Raw genomic sequence first — 15,160 nt, 5'->3', positions numbered from 1 at the left:
GAAAGAAATGAAGAGTGACCCTTGAGGCAAGAAGGAAATTAAGCATGTTAGAGTAGAAAGGAGAGAGATGTGTGTAAACAGAAGTAGTGACGGGTTAGGGTAGCCAGTGTAAGAAAGAAACTCAATGCTACAGATTTTCCAGAACAAGAAGATAAGGACTATTGCTGTTTTGCCTTTTGCCCTTAGTTGTTCAGGGTGATTCACCCTGGGTTCTTTTGGAGTATGCCACTTATTTTAGATTATGTTCACTTGGTACAGATTCTGAAATGCAGAATTGTAGACCGTTTATTGCAGAGTGCTCTTTGCAGATACAACTGTGAAAAAAAAAAATGAAGAAGCAAGAGTGGGCAGCAAGAAAAACTGACCTGCAATGTAACTGGGACTAGGACCTTACCAAGTCAAATGCAGAACTTTGGAGCTGGGATGACAGAGTTGCCCCAAATTGAGGCAAAGAGGATATGCCTTTTCAGTCTTTAGTCAGTCACTCATTAACCTTGAGCCGCCCCTGGGAAGAGGTAGAAACTTGGGTGAGATAATTCTCTGTGGACAGAGGATGACGATACTAATCCGTCTGAATCTAATATGATCAGTGCTGTAGGATGGATGCTTAAGACCAAAAGACAGTCAATGTCCAGAAACTGAACATGGGAACATGACTTTTTTTTGAGGTGGCTGACCTCCTGATTATCCATTTTTCATTTATTTTTAGTAAAGAAATAGGCACTGCAGGTCTCGCTTCCCTCTCTGATTAATCCTGCCTTCCTTACTTCTTTACAGGTCGTATCCTAAAAGTATTCACAAGTAAAACTGCACACAATTCTTTTTATCTAGAATCTATTATCACATAACCAAATTTAAGAGAGCTAGCACCAGGAGTGAAGCTTTAAACAGATTCTTAGATGAGATTTTGGACATTGATCATGTATCAGCTGCCTGTCAATGAGGAACCCAACATTCTTAGAACTTGGAGTATGAATAGCTTCTGGCATGGCATGTCAGTGTAACTGTTAAAAGTTCCATTGCTAGTAAACTGGCATGTGACAGTGGTGGAAGGGGATATACTAGCTTGTGTAATATCTTAGGCAATTGAGAAATAGGAGGAAAATGGTAACTAAAACAGTTGTAGAATTCACTGACAGTTGTAGTGTGATTGATTCATTAAAGAGAAATGATGACAAACTTACATTTATTAATCAATAATGCAAGGTTAAATGATAAATCCAATGAATTTCCTTGACAGTATTCATGGAAATCCTAATCTTCTCTAGCTTATCTGGAGTACAGACAGAGTTTGAACCAGGCTTAGGACTTAATCATAAAGACTGACAGTTTCATCACTTAGAGACTTTAGCTGATAAACTACTTAAGGTATACTTCTACTAGAAGGAAAAAGAACCTGGAAGGACAGCATAGAAATCCAATATGGATGGGAAGCAATGCACTTGGTAAATATTTTGGCAGTCTAAGTGTTTCATTACAAAATCGTTTTTTATTGTTTAAAAATTTAATGTTAGAAAAATCAATTCTTTATATACTTTAGCAACAGATAATTGATTATATATTTTTAAAATTATATGTGTGTGAACTATGTATAAACTGTAAGGACTAAATCTAATCACATCCCACCTCTGCTTTAAACCCATCAATGTTTTCCTATTCTGTTCAGAGTAAAATCCAAAGTCCATAAAATGGCTTCTAGGTCCATCACTAACCTCTTATGATATCACCTCTTAACAGTCTTCCATTTACTAATTCCATGCAGCTACTATGATATCTCTGTGACTATAAATATATGTCTGTACTTTGAGGGCTTTCAGAGCAAATTTGCCTGAACCTTAGCACCTGGGCTAAAAGACCAACCTGGCAGTAAAAATACAACTGATTAAACCAGCATATACCAATAACAAGTAAAGAAATTGAATCATCCATTAAACATCTTTCTAGGAAGTGAAGTACAGGCCAAGATACATTCATGCATTCATTAACTCTTAAAAAATTAAATAATGTCAATGTCTCACAAACTCTTCCACAAAACAGAGAAAGGGAGAAACTTCATACCTATTCTATGAAGCCAGTTTCACCCTAATACCAAAGACAGCCAGAAAAAAACATCACACATCCATGCAACTAAAACTACAGAGTAATATACCTTGTGAATACAGACGCAAAAGTCCTCCACAAAATGTTGCAAATTGAAGCTAACAACACATAAAAAGAATTATATACCATGGCCAAGTGAGATTTATCCCAAGAATGCAAGTATAATCTAATTTTCAAAAACCAATTAATATAATAAACCATTTTATTGGAAAAAAGAAAAACAATCACATGATTTTCAAAATGGACACCAACAAAGCATTTGACAAAATCCAATATCCACTGATGATTTTAAAAACTCTCAACAAACTGGGAATAGATGGAAACTTTTCACCCTCACAAAGACATCTATGGAAAACCCTGGGAAAACATCACCCTTGTTGAAAGACTGAAGGCCTTTCCTCTAAAACTGAGAATAAGGCAAGGTTGCTTGTCTTGCCATTATTTTCAACATTGTACTGAAGAACAGCCAGTGCAATCTTGCAAGAGAAAAGAAATAAAAGGCATCAGATTGAAAAGAAAGAAGCAAAACTGTCTTTCTTTGTAGACAATATGATCCAGCATATAGAAGATCCTAAGAAATTCACAAAAGATAATTATTAAAATAATCAATTACAGTAAGGTTGCCTGGTGTAAGATCTATATACAAAATCAATTGTTTTCTACATATGACACATGAATGATTCATAAATGAAATAAAGAATACAATTCCTTTCGCAATAGTATCAAAAAGAATAAAATACTGAAGAAAATATTTAACTAAAGAAGCATAAGATATGTATACTGAAAATTACAAAACAGTAATGAGCAAATTAAAGAAGATCTATACGAATGGGGAGATGTTCCATTTTCATGGATTTGATGATTCAATATTGTTAAGATGGCACTTCTACCAAAATCGACTCGCAGATTCATGCAATCCTTACCAAAATTCCAGCAGGCTTTTTTTTTTTCAAATCTAGAAATTGACAAGTTAATCCTAAAATTTATGTAGAAAGGCATAAGACCTCATATAGCTAAATCAATTTTGAAAAGGAATCACAAAAGTTGGAGGATTTTCACTTCTCAACTTCAAAACTTACTATTAATCTATGGTTATAAGATAGTGTGTTACTGGCATAACATAGACACAGATTAATGAAACAATTGAGAGTCCATAAATGAACCCTTATATTTGTGGCCAAAAGACTGTAGACAAAGGTTGTAAGACAATTCATTGGGGGAAAGTAGAGCCTTTTAAACAAATGATAGTGGAACCACTGGATAGTCACATGGGAAAATGTGAACTTAGACCCTTACCTCACAGCATGTATAAAAATTAACTCAAAATTGATCATAGACTTAAATTTAAGAGTTAAAGCAATAACAGTTTTGAAGAAAACATTTTGGGTTAGGCAAAAATTTCATAGATATGACAGAGGAAGTGTGGTTTGTGAAAAATGAAATTGAAAAATTGAACCTCATCAAAATTCAAAATGTTTGTTCTTCAAAGGCACCAGAAGAAAATGAAGAGACAAGCATCAGAGTGAAAAATTCACAAAATATTGACAAAGGGCTATATTTAGAATATACAAAGAAGGTATTTAAACCTTAAGAATAAGAAGATAAAACAATCCAATTTAAGAAGTGGACAAAAGATCTGAATAAACTTTTAACTATAGAAGATATATCAATGGCTAATAAGCACATGAAAAGATTCTCAATCTCACTAGTCATTAGGGTAATATAAAGGAAAAACACAGTAAGATACTATTTTATACTCACTAAAATGGCTATAATAAAAATAACAGAAAATAACAAATGGAAATAGTGATGGTTGGTGATAATGTGGAGTAAAAGGAAACTTCTAACATTAATAATAGAAATGTAATATGATTCAGCCACTTTGGAAAACAGCCTAGAAGTTATTTAAAAGGTTAAATAAACAGAGTTACCATATGACCTAGCAAGTCTATCTTTAATTGCCTATCCAAAAGAAATGAAAACATATATCCACACAAAGCCTTGCACACAATGTTCTCACTCTCATTATTCATAGTAGCCCCAAACTGGAAACAAATTAAAATGTTCAAGTGGTGAGTGGATAAACAAAATATCAATAGAACATTTTTTAGCAAAAAAGGAATGAACTACAGATACATGCTATGACATTGATGAACCTCAAAAACATTATTCTCAGTGAAATAATCCAGACACAAAAGACGATAGGTTGTATGATCCCATTTGTGTGAAGCCTAGAAAAGGCAAATCTATAGAGACAGAAAGTAAATTGTGGTTGAAGTAGGGGAAGGAAATTAACAGTAACTGCTCACAAAGGGTCTTATGGGGGCAACGAAAATGTCCTCAACCTGATTTATGCTGATGGTTAAACAACTTGGTAAATTTATTTAAAAATCATTGAAGTGACCTTTCAAAATGGGTGTTTTCTATGATATGTGAAATATGTATCAGTAAGGTTATTTTTCTTTTTTTTAAATGACCACTGATTACCTAGTGAGAACTACAGACAGATTTACTTCTCTGGAAGTATGTATTTAATTTCAAGGGAGTAAGATCCAGGACCAAGGAGATATCCCCTGGGTAGTACATCAGTCTTATCTTTCTCCTGGAGAGATTAATGTATATTCCAAAGCTTTAGAATGTTCTTCTTTCCTATTACATTTACAAGAAAATTCTCAAAAAAATACCAAGAAAGGGATGGAGAGTACTTCTTCTTTCTCCTCTGTTAACATAATCCAGACCTTTTGTTAATTTGGTATTCTTCACTTAAATCCAGAAGCATATGTGTAGGGTGACATTTGCATCACTCCAAAGGTAAAAATTTGGACATAGAAACCTGCACTGCTATTATTTGCTCAAAATAATAAATAATAATAATCCACTCTGTTCTAGAAACCATACATGTGAATCCCAGATAACATTAATTAATATTAAAAATTGAACAGCCTCTTTGATGTTCTTGAACACACCATGCATGACCTTGCCTTTGATCTTTATCTCTGTCTGGACTTCTTTTCCTCAAATATACAAATGGTTGGTATCCTTATGTTATTTAGGTCAATGATAAAATTCATCTAGAATTTAGCTTTTCTTGCCTTCGTCCTGCAAAAGTAGCTCCCTCCACCCTGGCATGCTCCACTGTTTACTCTGGTTTCTCTTTCTTCATAACACTTACCACCATCTGAAATATTTATTCAGTAGTTTATGTATCTCCTATACCCCTCCACATCACTCCACAAGAGGAAGTGATCTATGCCTTTTGGTTTACTACTACGTCCTCAGCATCCTACCTGGTGCTTGGTTGGAGTTCAATGACCATTTGTTAAATTAACACTGAGTGAAGAAAGAGCCACTAGTAAGGATGGGGATAACAAGGAGGCTTTACAGAGTAGTTAACATTTAAATGAGGTTTCGAAGAAAGGGTAGAGTGTTGCCCAGAAAAGAGAGCAAGAGGGGACTTTCCAGCTAGTTGTGTGGAAGTAAGGAAAATATAATCAACAATGTCAGTGTCATATGGAACTAGAAAGAGGTCTTATGACTTGGCAAAAGCAACTCCAGGAGGAAAAAAATGGATTATTCTCCAATGTATTATTTAACATATATGAATATTTAATATATAATTATGATATAATCTATAATATACATGTATAATGCCTATTCTATGTAGAGAATCTATGTAGTTGTTGGCTAAATCTTTATTTTAATCTTTTAGATTAGTACTTTGCTGGCAGAACTGCTAAAAAGGCTGTATTCTTCTTGAAGCTTGTACTTATTACAAGAGTCAGTATTTAAAAGTGTTTTAAAAAGACAGAATTAAAAATGAAACATTAGAAACTATTTTTTTATTTATAATTAAATATATAGTTTCATAAATAATGATATGGGTGGTAAAGTAGAAAAGTATCTTTATTTACAGTTAATGGAATTTAGCTTCAGGTTAACCAACTTAGTAAAATTTTCTTAAATTCAGAATTTTTGAATAACTATTCAAAAAAAGAGCATTAACTAGTAAAAACATAACATGAATGTTGATGTTCTTTCATATAACCATCTTAAATGTTGGGAGATTTTATTTGACTGGAATTACCATGGAATATTTATTTTCCCAAACCTAAAGTCAAAAGGCATTTGGATTACTGCTATGAACTTGCCAAGTGGGTGAGTAGTTACTAGTTGCATTACATATAAATCTTAAATGCTCAGTAGCTTTGCACAATAGTCTGTTATGCACTTATGCACAGTTTAATATGGACTGGCAGGAGGAAATGGGGCAGGTTCTCCTCAATCTGGTGACTCTGGGATCCAAGATTCCTCTATCTTCTGTTCTTGCCATCTCAACACATGGCTTCCAAGTTTGCAGTGTCAGGGAAAGAAAGCAGCCAGATATTACAAAGGATTTACTGCCTTGTTCTGGAAATGATATACTACATTTCCACTCACAGTGCTTTACTTAAATTAGTTAGGACACCCTATTTAGGTGTCCTAAATTAGTTAGGACACATTTCTATTTTCAATGGGGGCTAGGAAGTTTAGTCTTCCAAAATGGCCAAGAAAAAGAGGGAATCATGTTATGAGTAAACTGTAGTCATCTCTACTACCCTTGGAAAAAATGTGGCAGCATCAGAGACTTTGTACAAAAGTAAACGCTCTCTCTTCAATTTTCAATTATTCCAATAATATTCCAAATAAAATTTAGCACTTTTTTACAAAGTCATGATTTAAAAAATTATCTTATAATTAAAATGATCTCACCTACTAGTCGTTATATTTCTCAACAACATCTGGAGGCTTTCTGTCAACACAGAGTGTAAATTATACATTTCTCTTTCTCTTCTCCAGTTTTACCATCTCAATTGTAACACTTCCATATCTTGGATTTTAAAAGCAAGAGTAAACGCAAATTTTTAAAAATTACTTATTCAAAATCACGAGTCAAATCTCTCCATAAAGGGGAATATCAATTGTTCTACAGATATTTGTTTGCTACAACATTCGTTGAGGTGGGGAATGTAGATGAACTAAGAAACAGTAGTTCAGTTTAGTTAGGGTACAGTTTTACTAAAAGCAAAGCCTACCATATGTAGTTATTCACAAATCACACAAGACACAGCCAGCATATAATTAAGTACTAAATTTTTAAAGAAGAGAAAGGTAAATGAAGTTCATGAGTAATGACAGCTTTGTGAAGGAGTAGGCAGTTTACCAGACCCTTCAACAATATTGATAACTGGACTCAAGGTCTGGGTGATTAACAGACATGGATATGTTAAGACAAAAAGCAGAACAGATCATATCACAGTGATTAAATCTACATTTCTAATTCAAATAAAGAATTAGCCAAATGAATCAGATCATTGCAGATCAAAATAAATCTTCAGAATGCCATTTTGGCTGTGGATGGTTAATTCCAAGAGCAAAGACTTTAAACTTTACTTACAAAGTAATTAATACCATTTTCCACTCTACTTTGAATTATAGACATAGCCAAGGTGAGAGAATTTATTCTAATCCATGATCAAATGCTGTGATATCTAGATTCTGAAACATTTATATGTTAAAATATGAGAACAAGGAACATTTCCTGCTTTAGTTTCCAAGACAGCCATATAATTAAAATTAACAGAAAGAAAAAAATACAGTTATTTCTGCTGTTCTATAGACTATTTCTCAGGGTAAAATGATTATGGGCATTTTTTATACAGAAATTGAAAACATTTCCAGTTCACAAAGTATCTGTCCAAATACTGTAAAGTAGAAAAATAAAATAAAAGCAGGGTCTCAAGTAATAATTTGGCCAGTTTATTTTAATGTTTAATTCATTTTGGTCACTTGAACTGCTTTTCTAGTGTATCTACCCTTTTAGTAAGGACACAGCTTCTACACACAGATACAAATTACTTCTGGACAATATCTCAAAATCTATGGGCCTCTTCCAAAATATGTTAAGTTAAATAGAATTGAACATTCCTATATTCTGCACTAAACTTCTCCTTTTAAATTTTTTCTATGTACTAACTAAATGATTCCACTAAAATTCATATGTTCCTTCAGTTAAAGACTTTTAGATCACTAAATAGATTCATCATTGCTTATTCAAATATTAAGTTTGTTTATTCAATGATTTGTAGAGTGTTTTTTCATAATTGGCTCAAATAAAAAGTTCAGAACTCTCACTGAAAGTGAAGGAAAAAAAAGTTCTTATAAATAAGCAATCTACCGTATTCCAGGGAGTAAAGTCCTACATGGCACATAGATACAGGGTTGCTGGTCTTATACCAACATCTTTCTGCTCAGCAAGTTATGTTTTGGGGATTTTTTTAAAAAAGTAATAGAGCTTCAGAAATAATAACTATTCCTTGACATGATTCAAGATAGCCCTAGGCTAAATCTTTGAGATTCATTTTTAACACAGAGTAGATGTTCTGATGGTCATATAAAACAGGCTGTGCAAGCTCAGAACTGATCTCAAAAAAAAATGGGAGTATGAAGGCCCAATAAATTGAATCCAATGAGGTGATTTTTTAACATTTAAATGGCTCTTGATATCTTTATAAAAGGAGAAACTAGGAGATATTGATACTAATATGCAATCTCTTAACAGACAACTATATCAAGGACCTAGGAGGTGATCCACTCTGATTATAGCTAATAGCAGTGCAATACTACCATTTTATTTACTACCAACCATTAATGTTGCAAAGTACAAAGTATGTCTATACTTCGTGAGCAATGCCACATAAACTGTATCTTTTGCCATTGAAATAAGAAAAATAGAAGCTAAAATAGCCCATTTTTAGAGGTGAATTTGTAAATTGACAGGATTCTTTCAAATGTCCCCACATCAGTGTCTCTCTCTACAGAAAGAGAATTGAAAGTAAATCACTGAGTGTGTTCCTTCTGTCTACCTCAACAAAGATAAAACTAACTTCTTATGCATATTCATTATACCGGAGTTATCTTAGAAAAATAACTTTTAAAGATAATCTTTTTGTTACCTTTCTTCCATTTAAAAAGTTTTATTTTGACAATTAGGTCTTTAGCTTTATTTTTCTTCTTATGTCTTAGGAGTTAATAGTGGTAAAAATGCTTAACATGATACACAAAAAAAGTGGAACTGGGAAAGGGAGAGTTAAAGCCCAGAAGTAAAACAGGAGAGATGATGAGAGGCCTGCCTTAAATGGCACACCATGGACTTATTCCCACGCTTCAGTAACTATTAGCTGAAAAACCTAAAGATGCTGCTGAGGGCAAACATCAGTCAAGTCTTAAGGAGGGTGGTGATTTTTCTTTCCTGGTGTTCTCATCTTTCTCTGTGAGTTGGCATCATTCTAAAGCTTACGCCTAGTGTGGAGACAAGTCAACTGCAGTAGGCACATGTGCACATTTAATGTGAGCTACAAAAAAGAAGACCTATTGAGTAAAAATTTTGAGAATCATTCCAACTGGACCAATTAGGACATGTGTTCAACAACCTGGCAGTGAGGAAGTTGAAAAGAAGTGAGGATGCACTGGTTGGTTTACCACAAGTAATTTCTTCCTGTGAAGTGTCCATCCTGGAGACTGGTATCAATCCTACACAACTAAAGTGGAAGATGAATGAAACAGTTGCAGGAGGGAGGTGGGAAGGGAGATAACCACCGAGGTCCATTCACATCTCAGAGTGAGTGATGAGCAGTAACTGCCATGTTGTAAGGAGGAGAAGGGCATGGTGTGATTTGGGTTTTAGAATCATCATTTTGGCATCGCTGTAAAGAATTTGTGGAGAAAAGCAAGACTTACTTTGGGGACACCTTTCTCTCTCAGCTGCAAAACAGCAATAATGTGCTCGCAGGCCTCACTGTCCCTCCTGGTTTGCTGCCTCCATTTCTCTCTATAGCCAGAAATTACCTTTTAAATGTGGAGATATAATCATGTCCCCTCCACAATTAAAATATCCTAATGGAAGACTATTATCTTTAGGAAAGATGTCCAAAGTCCTTAAAAGGCTTATGAAATCCCCCCACATTCAAACTTTGTTTTCCTTCCTATCCTCAAATAATTTACCTCTCTCCCCAGAACTAATTATTACAAATACATGGATTTCCTTTTCATTGCCCAATAGCAGTTTTTCTCCATGCTTTCAACTACTGTTATTTTTTCCTGGAACTCTCTTTCTCTTCCTCTTCATATAGCTATATCTTTTTTTTGTTGTTAAAGTCTTGCCACTAATACAATTTTCTATATCAGATTAGTTCCTTTTTTTTTTTTTTTTTTTTTTTTTTGCGGTACGCGGGCCTCTCACTATTGTGCCCTCTCCCTCTACGGAGCACAGGCTCCGACACACAGGCCCAGCGGCCATGGCCCACGGGCCCAGCTGCTCCACGGCATGCAGGACCCTCCCGGACCGGGGCACGAACCTGTGTACCCTGCATCGGCAGGCGGACTCTCAACTACTGTGCCACCAGGGAAGCCCTAGTTCCCTTTTTATGTTTCCCATTACATGGCATTCTGATTTTGTGACAATTAAAATATTAATAATTAAGTGTTTATTCCTATACACTGGGCATTTAGAAGAGGATCTGGCTGACATTAAGTGTTCAGGAAATAATCTTTGAATTGATGAAGGTGGTTGGGTAATGTTAACAGGCCACTTGTGGTTACAAAGCATGTTGAGTAGTGGCTTTCAGCTTTATGGTTGTTCTTTATTTTTATTATATATAATTTTATTATTGTATTGTATATTTATTATTTATTGCATGTTTATTATATTTTAATTTTTATTATGGTTGTTTTATTCATATGTTTTTATTTTTATTATGGTTGAAATTTATTATTTCCAAGTGCTCTTCGCATCCTAGCTGATGGATAAATGTAGGAAGACACTATCAATTAAGACTAAGGATTTTGTTTTCTACACAATTTCAGAAAAAGGATAACGGGTAAGAGGCAAGGAGTTCAAATAATAGAGCATGGGATTTAAGTTAGTTAAACAAGGAAGCAGAGACATGAATCTGCTGATAATTAAACTGTGAAGGGATCAAAGTACCCTATGAAGTAAGAGAACATAATGAAATGAGAGAGACAGCTGATAATGATCAGAGAATAAGATGTTTAGAGTTCACATTTCTGAAGCAGAATAGTTTTCAATGATTACCAGATTCAAAATGTGGCCATTGAATAAGACGTTTAGGGTAGAATAAGTGTAAAGTTCACTGGAAATGAAGAAACTAATGAACTGAACATTTTGAGTCTTATTTTAGTTCCTTATTAATAATAAAAAAGTAAAAAATTCCAGAACTTTTTTTCTTTTACAAAGCCAGATATACGTATTTCTCCTAATATTATTGATTCAGGCCACACCAGTTACAAACACTGCCGCTGACCAAATTTGGCGCACTGCCTGATTCGTGTGGCTCATTAGTTAAGACTGAATTTCACATTTTAAAAAATTTAAAGAAAGACATTATTTTGTAAAACACAATAAATAAATAAAATTCAAACTTCCGTGTCCACAAATCGTGATTTATTGGAACACAGTGGCATTCATTATTTTACATCTCGCCTATGGCTATTTTTGTGCCACAATAGTTAGGTGGAATAGTTGCTACAATGACCACAACAGTAGCCTTTATCTGTCATCCGAGATTTGAGAGGATTGTAGACCTCTGGACTACGCTAAGTCAGCAAAGCCTAAATGGTAAGATATCATTAGATTTTCACAACAGGTACTACATAAAGGTTATTATTATCACAGATGTCTCATATGTATTAAATATGTAAAGCCTGCTGATAATTTTGTCATTGACTACACTCTACCTTTTATATTTTTCTCCAGACACACAGTGAATGATGTTAGTATGTTGCTTCCTACTAACTTCACACTCTTAAAAAACTATGAAGAATATATTTGGTTTTTATTTTATAACTGATAAAACAAAGGTTGAGAGAACCTAAATAAATTACCCAAGGTCAAAATCTGGGAAGTTGTATAGACTGAAAACAAAGACAATATTTTCCAACCCCAAAGTCTTATGTTCCTTAATATGCTACATTGCTTGCTACAAAGTTCACTAATGTTATTCTGGAACTACTCTGTTTGAGGAATAATGATGCTCTCATGTCCAACATGTGACTGAGCCAATCATTTTGTCCAATTCATGATCAACAGTAATCATCACAGGCAAATCAACCCTAGCCTGTACATCATTTGTTAAAGCATCCACAGTAATCAAAGTTGCTCTGCTAAGGCTCAGTACTTTTAAAGATACAGATTTTCTCAGAGTAGATAGCTCTTATTTACTGTTTTTTAAATCTATGGCTATTGACTACTTGTTGATTAACACTGAATTTAAAAGTATTATTATTTGTTAGGAAAATGTTTTAGGATGTATAAATTGAGTATTTTAATGGAATACTTTGTTACTAATGTCATCACATTCAGAAATTACAATCAACCTTAGAGAAACTCTGTATTTTAAGCTAATTTAAATAAGGGTCTAGATCTAATTTCTCTGAATCTCTGAATGCAGGGTTCCCGCTATAATATGTGAGAACTTTTACTTTCCAAAATTTTCAATAATCCCTAAATTGCACAGTATTACTGGTCTCATGAATTTTTAATTAAATAGTTTTGCCAGTAATTAATGGTTTCAAGGAGGATATCAAGATGGCAGAGTAGAGGGACATGGAACTCAGCTCCTCCCACAAATACATAAAAAATACATCTACACATGGAACAGTTCTCACAGAATACTCACTTAAAGCTTACAGAAGATCTCATATAACCAAAGCTTCAAGAAAGATCCCCAGGTGACCAAGCAAGATGAAGGGAAAAAGGAGAAGAAGAGGAATCAGGAGGGGACCTGTGCCCCTGGGAGGGATCTGTGAAAGAGGAAATGTTCTCTCACCCTGGGAACCTCCTTCATGGGGTGAGAGCCTCAACGGGAAAGACTGGGAACTTCAAAGGCTGGAGAGGAGAGTGTGGGAGCTGGCCTGCAGCTACACAGGGTAGAGAGACTAGCACAGACTGTCCTGGCTGTGTTGCTGCACTTCCCAGACAGAGATCCAGGGCTGCTGGTGTGCACAGCAGCTAGGTGCCAAAACTCAGGCTTCAGTGGACAGAGCCAGGGAAAGAGGACTTGGTTTGGCTCCATGAAGACAGCATAAAGGGCCTGGAGTGTGGTCCGGGTAGCAACTGTGGGCACATGCAGGACAGAGCACAGGTCCATCACAGGAGCCCCATTATCAACATGGGAAAGAGGGAGCATGGGTCCACCATAGCAGCCCCATTGTCAGATTGCTCTCAGTGGGGCATGGGTCCAGACTCATGGGTTCTGTGATGTTTGTAGGTGAGCACACACAGAGGTGGGACTGAAATCTGAGCAGATTATCAGCAATCCCACTGTGGGTGCAGGGAGGCCACTCCAGCAGGTCCTTGCTTTGGCAGATTTTGGGACCAGGACCATGCATGCACATCTGAGGGCATAAGCCTATTAACTGCAGGGCTCGGGACGTGGCTCTGCTGGTTTGTCAAGCCGGTGGCTTTGTGAGACACATGTGCATCTAAGGGACCTCTGAGCAGATTACTCCCAAGCAGAGACAGTCACTGAAGACAGTGCCAGCAGCAGTGAAATTTGTGGGTGCTCACATCATGTAGCAGGCGTCATCAAAAAAGTACAGTAAACAACTCCTGGGAAAGAAAACACAGTGGCTCCTTTCCCAGCAGGAGTGCTCCAGTCCCACCTACATCACACCACAGCTTAGAACTGGAACTGGGGGCTTCTACTCCAAAAACAGGGAATAGACCCTGCCCCCACAGGGCTGTGACAACCACAGAGCAAAGAGGAGGCCCCACCCAAAATCCGGTGCAGGCTCTGGTCACTACAACACCAAACACACCCCCTAGTGAAGGGACAAGGGCCAGAACACCCTGAGGAAATATGTGGCAGGCATCCATACTAAAAACAGCCCTCAAATCAAAAATATTGGACTCAAGCAGGCTACACAGGCATATTACCACATAAAAATAGTCTTTCAAGACCACAGTAGATGACTGTTTCTCCTAAACTTATAGAGTAATAGAAATATAAGTAAAATGAAGAAGCGGAGGAAAGATCCCAATGAAAAGATCAAGAGAATTCCTATGAAAGAAAAAACAATGAAACAGACTTCTTCGGTCTAATAAACACCAAATTCAAAAAGGAAATAATGAAAATACTGAAGGAATTAAGAAAGGCTATTGATAGAAATGCAGATTACTGTAAAAAGGAATTAGAAACTATAAAGAGGAATCAAGAAAAATTAGAAAACTCATTTGCCAAGACAAAAGCTGAGCTAAAGGCAATGAATAGCAAAGTGAATAATGCAGAAGAACGAAAAGTGATCTGGAAGAAAGAATAATGGAAATCACCCAAACAGAACAGCAGACAGAAAGCCAAATGAAAAAGAAATGCAAGCAATATAAGAGACCTATGGGATAATATAAACCATGCCAATCTATGCATAATAGGGATTCCAGAGGGAGAAAAAAGAGAAAAGAAGATCAAAAATGTATTTGAAGAAATTATGTCTGAAAACTTCCCAAACCTAAAGAAAAAAATAGATGTCAGCTACAGGAAGCACAGAGGGTCCCAAACAAGATGAACCCAAACAGACCTACACCAAGACGTATTATAATTAAAGTGACAAAATTTAAAGAGAGAATTCTAAAGGCAGCAAGAGAAAAACAAAGAGTTAATTACAAGGGAACACCCATAAGGCTATCTGTTGATTTCTCTAAAGAAATGTTGCAGGCCAGAAGGGAGTGGCCTTAAATTCTTACAAAAGTGTGTATAGAGGGAACATATTTCAATGTAAGAAAAGTCATTTATGACAAATCCACAGTCAACATAATACTAAATGATGGAAAGCTGAAAACCTATCCACTAAATTCAGGAACACGAAAAGGATGCCCACTCTCACCACTTCTATTCAACATAGTATTAGAAGTCCTAGCCACAGCAATCAGACAAGAAAAAGAAATACAAGGTATCTAAATTGGAAGGTTCGAGGTAAAATTGTCATTATATGCATATGACATGATACT

Source organism: Aethalodelphis obliquidens, unplaced genomic scaffold (genome assembly GCF_003676395.1).
Source record: "Aethalodelphis obliquidens isolate GAN/ISIS:26980383/991018 unplaced genomic scaffold, ASM367639v1 scaffold10, whole genome shotgun sequence".
Lineage (NCBI taxonomy): Eukaryota > Metazoa > Chordata > Mammalia > Artiodactyla > Delphinidae > Aethalodelphis > Aethalodelphis obliquidens.
Note: the sequence above shows the minus strand (reverse complement) of the source record.